The following is a 12,308-nucleotide window of genomic DNA, read 5'->3' as shown; positions in this document are numbered from 1 at the left end:
CAATTAAAGGTGTTGTAAGAACCCCCAACTATTAATCCATCTACAAGGTAAGCAATATTAACCAAAAAAGTATGATTCTAACAAATATATTAAGTAAAGGAGGGCATTCCATCAAAAGGATCTTCTCAAATCCTTGTCCAAAATTCAAAATTGTCACTAGGGATGAATCTTCATTTAAAAATATAGAAGAGGACAAAGGGATTCATGATGAGAATCCACAAGAGGAGGATCAAAAAGTTTCTTCTAGTTATCCTTGTTAGCATATAAAGGAGATCAAGGAGACTTGGGCCACATGTGATGAATAACGTATACTAGAGCTAAATATTGAAGATTTTCTTGCATGTTTATCACAAGATCCCTTTTGCATTAAGGAATGTAATGAAAATGTTTTAGAATAAATTTAAGGTATGACAATCAAATAGAGACAAGGAGAAAAATATTACAATGAAACTTGGTTTTTCATTATGCCATGGTACCACTCTACTTTTCGACATTTCTTGGCATCAAATCTATATGAGCAATTGTTTTTTCATGTCCAAGTATTCATTAAGGTATATTTCTCAAAATTGGATATGGTCCAAGCATTCATTAAGATATATTTCTCAAAGTTGGATATGAGTTTACTTATGTAGCTATTATGCCGATGGATGCATTGGAAGTTCTCATACACTTGAGGGAATGACTTATTTTCCAAATATAGTAGGACAACATGTAGAAATAAATGAATAAATAAATCAGTTATAAAAAAAGTCTTGCATAATAATGATGAATAGTTTTTTATTTTATTACTCATTTAGGTGGATCTGATGGAAAAAAACATTCAGGACATGTTAGACAAAATATCAAATTGAGAGGGGGGGCTAAATTAGTGTAGTGGAATATTTATTATTTCAAAACATTTCATCTATAAACAAAACATATAACAATGTACCATAATAATTTGCATCTAACAATAAATGATATCATACTTCAAGAAGCCATCATCACATCAACATAAGAGGACACAATATTTTACTTGAAAACCCTTGTAGGAGAAAAACACAAATTATTTTCTTCGTATTCTTCAAATTATTACATAGATTTGTAGGCACTGAACTAATGGAAGAACCCACCCCAAATATGTGCAAGAAACTACTTGCAATACACTACAACCTAATTGAGGCATCAATGTCGAAAATGCGTAAGCAATCACTTGCAATAGGATATAACCTGAGTGAGGAACCAACCTTGAAAATGTGTAAGCTTCTACTTATTGTAGGCTTCAACTTGATTGAGGCACCGACCTAAGTGGAGGTACCCACCTCCTTCTTCAAATTCGTGTGGACCACTTTAATGAGCTCTGGTATTGCAACATGAATTTTGCAACTCCTAGGGATACCAAATTTAATTTATCAATCTGCGGTTTGTAAAAAATTAATAGGTGGTCGTGCTATATGCATAGTAAGCTAATCTCTACTCAAGTTTCTTCCAAGCAATAAACCAAACCAAGGTACACAAAGACCATTGAATCTAGATTTTGCAAGAATGAAAAGGTATTGCATAAAAGGAAGTTCTAATATACTTGTAGGAATGTAAATACTAACTTACTTGTAGAAAGGTAAAGGCTACTCTACTTGTATAATGTAAATGTTACTTCAAAGGAAAGCCTCGTCTATTTATAAGAAGTAAAAATGCTTGAAATGGAAACCATGGATTTGGAAACATAAAACAGTGAAGGAAAAATTAATATAACTTGCATAAATTAAAGAGCATGAAATCAACCCTCAATCACTGCATTCAAAAGAGATTATATTCTAGTAACAATTTTCATTGAGTGCTTCATAAAGTAGTCATATAAATCATCACCATACCATTTAATTCATGAAATTGTTTACTAACCCTAATTGTAGAGATTGTAGGTTTTAACCCCGTATAGAAATTACTTGCATACGAATTCTAAATCACAGAAAAATAAACAATGCGAGAGCATAACACATAAAACACATATACACAGAGATTTTCCCCTGGATCCCAAAACCGGGACTACCAACTTGATTTTTCATTATTATTCCTTTCAATGTTACAATACATATTTATACATGCCGAAGCATCCAATACCATGGACCGAAAACCATCGCGTCCAAAACCAAGGACCGAAAACCATAGGTAGGTTTGCCCAACCTAATATAGGGTCCAAATTTTTTTTTCCCGAGGCGCTACCCCGGATCCTGTAGAGGGGGGCTACCCGCCCCCCTCAAACCCCCCGGACAGGGGGGGCTGCTGCCCCCCCTGTGACCCCCCTGCTGCGCAATCGGCACAATGAAGGGGGGCTCCGCCCCCCCTCTAACCTCCCAGTTCACTACGTGGGTTAGTCGTGGAAAGAATATAACACAACCCAACAATCTCCCACTTGTTGTTTTCTTTCCACAAGGGGCCATAGGAGAGCTTAGTCATTTTTCCAGCCCTGAAATGCCCATTGTTTCTCTACACCAAGAGAACTTCTCAGAGCTCATAGATTTTGTCAATGCATCTGCAATATTCTTCAAAGTGTCCACCTTTACCAGCAACACCTTTTTGTCTTCTATCATATCCCTCACAAAGTGATACTGAACAACAATGTGCTTTGTCTTTGAATGATAAGCACGGTTCTTTGCCAAGAAAATTGCACTTTGGTTGTCACAGTCTATTCTTATAGCTCCCTATACTAACCCCATACTTGAACACAATCTCTGCAACCAAACTGCTTCCTTGCTTGCATGAGTGGCTGCCATGTATTCTGCCTCTGTAGTTGACAGTGCCACTACAAATTGTTTCTTACTCATCCAACTGACTGCACCTCCAAATAGGTTAAACACATACCCACTTGTAGATCTTCTCTGATCCAGATCTCCAACCCAGTTTGCATCAACAAAGCCATGAATATCCAACACTCTGTCCAATCCTGGTCTTCTTTGGTAGCACAAACCATAATCACTAGTGCCACGAAAATACTTGAAAACCCGCTTCATTGTTGTCCAGTGCTCCTTCCCTAGTTTTGACATAAACCTGCTCAGTATTCCCACTGCATGTGAAATGTCTGGACGAGTACTGACCATTGCATACATCAGGCTACCGACTGCACTCGCATATGGAACACGGGACATGTCCTCTTCCTCTTCTTGTGTCTTGGGACACTGTTCATCAGATAACCTCACACCTACAGGAATAGGAACCTTCACGGGTTTACTATCCTGCATATTAAACCTCTGCAGTATTGTCTCGACATACTTCCTCTGGTTTAACCAGAGGTTCCTCTTTGCCTGATCTCTTTTAATTTCCATGCCCAAAATATAGTTTGCAGCACCAAGATCTTTCATGTCGGATTTGGAGGACAATTGGGTCTTCAAATCCTGGATAATTTCTTTGTCATTTCCAACCAGCAACATATCATCCACATACAAGACCAGATAAATAACACAGTCACCAATTAATTTAAAATACACACAGTGATCTGCTTTGCTTCTGGTGAAGCCAAGTCCCCGTATAAATGTATCAAATTTCTGATACCACATCCTTGGTGACTGTTTTAACCCATACAGAGACTTCTTTAACTTGCATACCAGTTCTTTATTACCCTTCACCACAAAGCCTTCAGGTTGCTTCATGTAGATTTCCTCTTCCAAATCCCCGTGAAGAAATGTTGTCTTCACATCCATTTGTTCTACCTCAAAATCAAAAGTAGCAGCAACAGATAAAAGTAACCTAATAGAAGTTACCTTGGAAACAGGAGAAAAAATATCACCAAAATCAATTCCCGGCACCTGGGAATAACCTTTTGCTACCAACTGAGCTTTGTATTTCTCCACCTTCCCTTCTGCATTTGTCTTCTTTTTGAACACCCATTTGCTACCAGTGGGTTTCCTTCCAGCCGGCAACTCCACCAGATCCCAAGCCTCATTTTGTTGCAAAGATGCCATTTCATCAACCATGGCCTCTTTCCAGAGTTTTCCATCCTATGAATCCACTGCTTCCTTCACAGTTCTGGGATCATCATCAGTAACAGACAAATCAAAATTTGAACAGAAAGCAGATGGACTATACCTTTCTGGCTGCCTTCTTTCTCGAATTGATCTTCTCAGAGGCGGAGTTTGTGGCTCTTCATCTTCTGATTCCTCCTCTGTTGTAGAGTCTGATTCTTCCTCCTTTAGCTCAAACTCTATCTTCTCAGGTTCCTTTGGTTGGACTTCATATTTATTAACATCTTTCACCTCTCTGAACACCACATCTCGGCTGTACACAACCTTCCTTGTTACTGGGTTCCAAAGCTTATAACTCTTTAAACCATCCTTATACCCAATAAAGATGCACTTTTCAGATTTACTATCCAACTTGGTTCGTTTCTCCTTTGGAACATGTACATATGGATCACATCCAAATACCCTCAGATGTGAAAGAGAGGGTTTCTTACCAGTCCACACTTCTTGTGGAGTCTTATCCTCCAACGCTGATGAAGGTGACCTGTTGACCAAGTAACATGCAGTATCCACCGCCTCTGCCCAGAATTCCTGTCCTAACCCGGCACCACTGAGCATGCTTCTTGCCCTTTCCATCAACGTCTTGTTCATCCTTTCTGCTACTCCATTTTGTTGAGGTGTATATGGAGTAGTCTTCTGTCGTGCTATACCACACTTCTTACAGAATTCTTCAAATTCCTTGCTGCAAAACTCTCCACCATTATCTGTCCTCAACACCTTTATCTTCTTATCTGTCTGATTTTCCACCAGAGCCTTAAATTCTTTAAACCTGTCAAAGACTTCAGATTTCTTCTTAAGGAAATATATCCGTGTATTCCTTGAGACGTCATCTATAAATGGTACATAGTACACAGACTTACCCAGTGATGGAACCTTCACAGGTCCAAACACATCACTATGCACAAGGTCTAATATCTGTTTCACCCTCTTACCACTAGAGGGGAAACTCACCCGATTCTGCTTCCCATATACACCATTTTCACAGAAATCAAAATCCAGAGAGCTATTACTCATACCTTCTACCATACCTTTACCATGAAGTGTTCGAAGGCCCTTCTCTCCAATATGTCCAAGCCTTTGATGCCACAACATGGTCTTATCTCCAGAGACCACTAGATTTTCAGCTACACTTTCAGGAACCACAGAACTGTTGCATCCATCAACAACAGTGCTATCTTGCAGCTTGTACAGAGTTCCAGTCCGAACTCCCCGCATCAATACCAGTGCTCCCTGAACCATTTTGCAGGTATCCTTCTCGAACACTGTTTTTACACCTGCATCATCCAACTTGCTTACAAAAATCAGATTTCTGGCCAATGCAGGAATATGCAGAGCACCCGTAAGTGTTCTAACCCTTCCACCTTGCAACTTCAACTTTAATTTTCCACGACCAATGATTCTAGCCTTCCTATCATCTACTAAGAAGACATCACCACCATCGTATTTCTCATACTCGCAGAACCACTCTCTATGGTTAGTGAAGTGAAAGAATGCACCTGAGTCAATCAACCATGCCTCATGATCTACATGTGTGCTTGAAGAAGCCAAGTACACATCCCCACCTTCATCTGAGGTGGTTTTCACCTCTGTAGAAGGAGCATCATCAGATCCCTTTCCTTTATCAGGAGCTTTAGATTTACAGTCCCTTTTGAAGTGCCCTTCCTTTCCGCATTTCCAGCACACCACCTTTACAGGTTTTCTTGGAGATTTAGATCTCCCTCTAGATTTAGATCTCCCACTCGATGACTTATTTTTGTTTCTATTCTGGGACCGTCATCGTACAGACAAGGCATCACCATTCTGGCTCTCCATATTTTTCCATCTCATCTCCTCCGTCAGCAAGGATGAGACTATTTCATCAAACTGCAAAGCAGTTGCATTGCTACCTATTGCAATAACCAGACTATCCCACGAATCTGGTAGAGAACACAACAAAATGATGCACTTATCTTCATCTGAAATTTTAATATCAACAGACGCTAACTGACTTACCACAGTATTAAATGCGTTCAGATGCTCTGTCACCGAGTCTCCATCTTTCATCCTCAGGTTATACAACTTTTTCCATAGGAACAATTTATTCACCAGAGACTTAGATTGGTACAAAGTCCCTAACTTTTCCCACAAAGCCTTCATCGTAGCTTCCCCTGATACATTCAACAATAATGAATCTGAGACACACAATTGTATTGTGCTCTTTGCCTTCCGATCCAACTTATTCCATTCTTCATCGATCACTCCCGTTGGTTTAGTACCTGGATCTACCACGATCCACTGATCTTTATCCACCAATAGATCCTCCATCTTGAGTTTCCACAACTCAAAACTCTGACCATTAAACTTCTCGATCTCTATCTTTCCGCTACTCGCCATCTTCTTTCACCACCAGAATCGATCTCGCAGATCTCCCATTGAACAGGGTCTACCATAGGCCCGAGCGAAACCCCTCAGAAACAAAGGCGTCCCCTTGAAGCCAAAACAGCTCTGATACCAAATGTAGGTTTTAACCCCGTACAAAAATTACCTGCATACGAATTCTAAATCACAGAAAAATAAATAATGCGAGAGCATAACACATAAAACACATATACACAGAGATTTTCCCCTAGATCCCAAAACCGGGACTACCAGCTTGATTTTTCATTATTATTCCTTTCAATGTTACAATACATATTTATACATGCCGAAGCATCCAATACCATGGACCGAAAACCATCGCGTCGAAAACCAAGGACCGAAAACCATAGGTAGGTTCGCCAAACCTAATATAGGGTCCAAATTTTTTTTTCCCAGGGCGCTGCCCTGGACCCCGTAGAGGGGGGCTACCCGCCCCCCTCAAATCCCCCGGACAGGGGGTCTGCCACCCCCCCTATGACCCCCCCGCTGCAAAATTGATACAATGAAGGGGGGGCTCCGCGCCCCCCTCTAACCCCCTGGTTCACTACGTGGGTTAGTCGTGGAAAGAATATAACACAACCCAACAAAGATGAATTGCAGTAGTGAAGAGACAAGTCCTAAGTGGTCTCTATTCTTCCTTAGTCTTGGTTTCAGAGCCTAAGGGGCATTATGAAGGGCTAGGAGGCAAAAGTAAATCTTTAAGGACAATTCTGGTCAAGTTTGGAGAGATTTTGCATAATGCTACAAGATGCTACATGATTGCTTTAAGATTTTACAAGATTGAATCTGTGAGCATTATTAGGGTTGGAAAGGTGTTTTTAAGGTGAGGAAAGGTAGTGGAAGATGGAGGAAGTTTGTATGATTTCCTTTCCAATATTAGTACCCCTCAATGGCCCACCTTGCACAAGGAGAAATGCTCACGACAACCTTTAACAAACCAAAAATGAACTCTCGGTGAACAATGATTTTGAAGAAGTTGTTGAGGGAGGAAGGAAGGAGTTGGTGGTACGATGACAAGTGTAAATGATAGCGTTATACCTTGCAATCCAACAGTAGGACCTGCACACCACAAAAATTACCCAATCCTGTAAAAAATCTAAAACATGCTAACAATATCAATTGCATAAAATTAAAATTAAAAGGAAAGGATGAGTTGAATTTTATTCGAGATCTTCGTACTTCATGAAAAATGAAAACTATATTTTTATGTTTTCCAGCATAAGGATCAAAACCACACTTCCTAAGAAGGATGATTAATAACTCTGCACAAGCAAATTTTTCATATAATCAAAACTTGCAAATTTTTCACCCCTGTGAGCATCACCCGATGCAATGAGTGCTAAGTGAACTATTCAAAAATCATGAGAAATTAGTGAGTTACAACTACCTCTCATGGAAATGGTCATAGATGAATGACTTACTTAATGCAGTTGAATCCCAAAATGATATCTAAGAAAATATTTCTAATCCTAATCCTAAGTACATAAAAGAAGATTGAGGGTCTTTCGTAGTGCAGTATATTAGATATCATTTTTTGGGATTCAACTGCGTTAAGAAAGTAATTCATCTATGACCATTTCCATGAGAGGTAGTTGTAACTCACTAATTTCTCATGATTTTTGAATAGTCTACTTAGCACTCATTGCATCGGGTTATGCTCACAAGGGTGAAGAAGTGGGATTGAAACTAGTGAAATGAATCACAGAGCATCAATCATCACTTATGGGGCTTGCTCCCAATAACCAGGACTTCCTGATAGGTCACCCATCACAGATTGCCTCTAGCTCAAGTGCGCTTAAATGTGGATTTTTCCCCACAATCAAGCCCACTTAGCTTGCTACCCAATTTGCAAAACCTTAGCAAGTATTGTGCCTCATGAACCATTCAATTAGAGCTCCCTTCACTCTTATGTAATTAATAGCCTCAATACTTAAATACATAAGCGTGAAGGGAGCTCTACTTGAATGGTTCATGAGGTACAATACTTGCTAAGGTTTTGCAAATGGGGTAGCAAGCCAAGTGGGCTTGATTGTGGGGAAAACTCCACATTTAAGCACGCTTGAGCCAGAGGCGATCTGGGATGGGTGACCTCCCGGGAAGTCCTGGTTACCGGGTGCAAGCCCCGGAAGTGATGATTGACAGTATGTGATTCATTTCACTAGTTTCAATACCACTTCTTCACCCCTGTGAGCATCACCCAATGCAATGAGTGCTAAGTGGACTATTCAAAAATCATTAGAAATTAGTCAGTTACGACTACCTCTCATGGAAATGGTCGTAGATGAATGACTTTCTTAATGCATTTGAATCTCAAAAAATGATATCTAATAAAAGAAGATGTTGAATAATTTGTATAAATGAGAGAGGCTAGAGTACTTGGGTTGGGCCATAACCAAAGGGAACTCAACCCTCTAAACACACTCAAATTTAAGGCAACAAAATACTTCTCATTAATCTCAAAAATTTCTCAAGTACATGGAAATGGAAATGGAAAGTAAAATATCTTATACCTAGAAGTCACTATTCTTCTCTAAAAATTGGAATCCTATTGAGCCCTTGGGATTATTTATTTATACAAAAATGGTTGAGAGGCAACATCCATGGAAGGAGGTCCACTTCCCTTAGAAAATCCCTAAAATGGTGGAGTTATCTCCCTTAGATCCTTGCAATCCTTGAGGGCATCAATTGTTATTATATCCTCGAACTATAGGTGAGTAGATACAGGGAGCAAGTCAAGTTGTAGGTGAGTAAATGTAGGGGACAAGCCTCCCACACCTCATCCAGCTTCCTCCATTGTAATTCTGCACAGTAAATGCACCATTTTCCTACACATGAATAATGTTAGGCCACAATTTATTATAAACATCCTTTTATATTCCTAATAAACAAATTATAGTAAAAAAGGTGTTATCAAATGCTAGGAGAGAGGTAAATGTATGCTAAATCATAGCCACATGGACCTTATTATATACATATTAATGAGGCACATCATCACCCCCCTACAAAAGGTGTTTCCATTTTCTTTGAAACTGAACCACTTAATTCCATCTCATGGGTAGCCCTAGTGGCAACCCTAACATCCCAGGGTATCTCTAATGGAATGCCCTCTTGAGGGTGGAACCTTGCATTTTTCTCTATCTCTACCCATTCTTGCTACTCTTACGTTTTCTCTTTTCTTTCTTGTAGCCCTATCAACGAAAGAGGGTTGAACTTAAGCCCAATCCAGTTGTCATTCAGTGTTTGAATTGTCCTCTTGTATAAGGGTTTCTTCTCAAAGACATTCCTTAACCTCTCTTGAGAGTGATACTCTCTGATTTGTAAGCTATATGGTAATGAGTGTCATCTCCTTTGACAAGCCTACAAGCCCTCGGTCCCTAACAACCTAAAAATGTCTTCAAATTGTAGGATGGCTTACTCCTATTTTTCTATGTAGAGTGGTGTCAATTTGGGGTCCTCAGAGATGAGCCTATGGTTGTTGATGACAAGGTGAGGGGCCCTCAATTCTACTTTGATCCATAGGGGTTCATTAGTTTCTATGGACATGACCCTTTTTTCCTCTTCATCCCTTGATTCTTCATGAGTCAACCAAGAGGCCAATGTCATCATTTGTACATCTCCCATCCTAGAATTTGGATCCCAAAACTTCATGCTAGTCAATATGAGGTTGTACATGTAGAATTATGCCATCCTAGCTTTGTCCTCCACACTAGATTTATGACAAAATTCAATGAATTGTTTGTAGTCTTGGAAAGGTAGTGAACCATATTGTGCTAGAGTCTTGATTTGAAACTAAAGCCACTATTATTTGAGGAACATGGCATATTTTTTTGAGGGATGTATGCATTGGGTGACCTCCATAGCCAAGCTTGCCATGATGGAAATTTTCCCTTATTTCTCCTTAAACTGCTCTTTTAATATCTTATTCTCTATTTTCAATTGTTCCCTCGTGATTGCCTCTCTCAGTATCAAATCAACCATCTCTTCACCCATCTTTTTCATTTTCTCTTCCATTAGGCCCACATCCTCAACTCCCTTAGACTTTTCAATTTGCATCCACTAGTGGGTTCAACCTCTTTCTCTTTCTAGCTCAAGGAGGATTGGCACTGCAAACGTGGTAAGTATTATTTTCCATTGCTAATAATTTATTTAATAAGACACAAGATCTAGTTGGGATCAAGACCTTGCAGATCCTATGGTCCTTCTCCTCCTTCCTGAAGTTTTTCAAGACTTTCCTGTAGCACTGTCTTTCTTTCTTGTAGAATCTCTCTATCTTCCTGTAACACTTCCCTACTTTCTTGTAACATCGTAGGTTCTTCTTGTAACTGTCTCATTTTGGCTCCCCTAGTGTTTGGATTCCTTTGTGAGATTTGGGGTTGTTTAATTTAGATGTAAGGGAGGTCACCTCTCCAATTTTATTCTTATCCTTCTGTAATTATCCCTCTTGGTGACTGGTTGAACCCTCAACGGTGATGGGGTTCTTGAGGAAGGTTAAGGCTTCCCTTGATTGAGCCTACTACTTCTCCTAATTTTGAAATACATGGGACCTTTCTTTGGATACCTCCCATTGAACTTGACTGGTGTACTTAGGGATGCCAAGGTGGAAACCACTTCTTACTCATTGTTCCCGTTTGAAAGGATTCCTTGTTGTTCTTATTTCCTCCTCTTCTAAGGCCTAGAAGGTTCCCCAAAGGATTATTTTTCTATCATTGGTTTTTTTCTATCCCTTACCTCTTTAATCTCTTCTTCTTTTTATTCCTCCTCCTCTTTAGTGTCCTCTTCTGTAGAACTATGATTTGTAGTCTCTTCATGCTCTAGTAAAGCTTGGGCTTGAGTCTCAATGAAAGCTTCCATGTCCATGTCCACAAAATTTGTCCATGACACAAGGTTTTTGATATTCTCTAGAGAATCCATGATAATGAGCCTTATGATCCCATGATGAGCAATGTATTGATGTTTCCCTTTTCTCACCCTTTGGCTCATTTCCACTATGGACTGAAGAAGGAAGTGGGGAACACTTAGTCTGCTTGGGATAGGAAGTTCTATTTGGAATCTTAACTCATAAAGTAATCTAAACTAATAGGCATAAACAATATTGAGCCTCCACTCACAGGATATGTATTTCAAAATGTGATAGGCTACTTCATCCCATGGGTAGGGTAGACTCTCCCTTCTAACCCCATTTTTATCTTCACTCGGTTTCTCTTCAAGGAGGAAGAAATTATTTTTGGTTGTGATAGCCTTTGTTCTATCCTCATTACTCCACCTTACTCCTATGGGAAATGTGGTTACCATGCTAATTATTTCTGCATTTAAATGGATGACAAGCCCCCTCACAATGGTGGTGGCACTATCTTCCCCTTGAGGTTGGAGGGCTATTGCAAATTCATGAGTAATTTCATCATCAAACCCCTTGAATTTCTCAAAGAACTCCATCCACTGGTGGTTTGTGAAGATGTCCCTAACAAGAGGGTGTTGGTGGATCATTGATGAGTCTATGTGCTCTTTATTATTAAAATCACCTCCCATTGTCTCTACTGTAGCTTTTTCAAAGTTTTTATAGGGGAATTTACTGTTAATTATTAGTTTCTGAGTAGCCTAGGGTTTCAGAGAAGAGATGAGAGGAATGGTTTTCTTTTGATAATCAGAGGTATAAAAGTTGCATGCCCAACTAAAAACAAACTCATCCTCCTACTATAATTCTTATCTTACAAGAAATATATAAGATTTTAATTTCTTTCCACTTTCAAGAGTTTGCTACAAGATACTTCTATGGAAAAAATATGAAAAATTTCAAAGGCTTTTTGTGCATGTGAGGTGAGGAAAATTTGTTACTTACCCTTCCCTTAAAGGATCCTGCATGGCTTTGGCATTTTTAAGGAAAAATTACACAAGGTTGATCTCTTTTCCACTTCTCAGGAC

The sequence above is a fragment of the Pinus tabuliformis genome, chromosome 8, assembly GCF_031772625.1.
Source record: "Pinus tabuliformis cultivar Carrire ecotype Pingquan chromosome 8, CPIR1, whole genome shotgun sequence".
Lineage (NCBI taxonomy): Eukaryota > Viridiplantae > Streptophyta > Pinopsida > Pinales > Pinaceae > Pinus > Pinus tabuliformis.
This window is presented reverse-complemented; position numbering follows the sequence as displayed.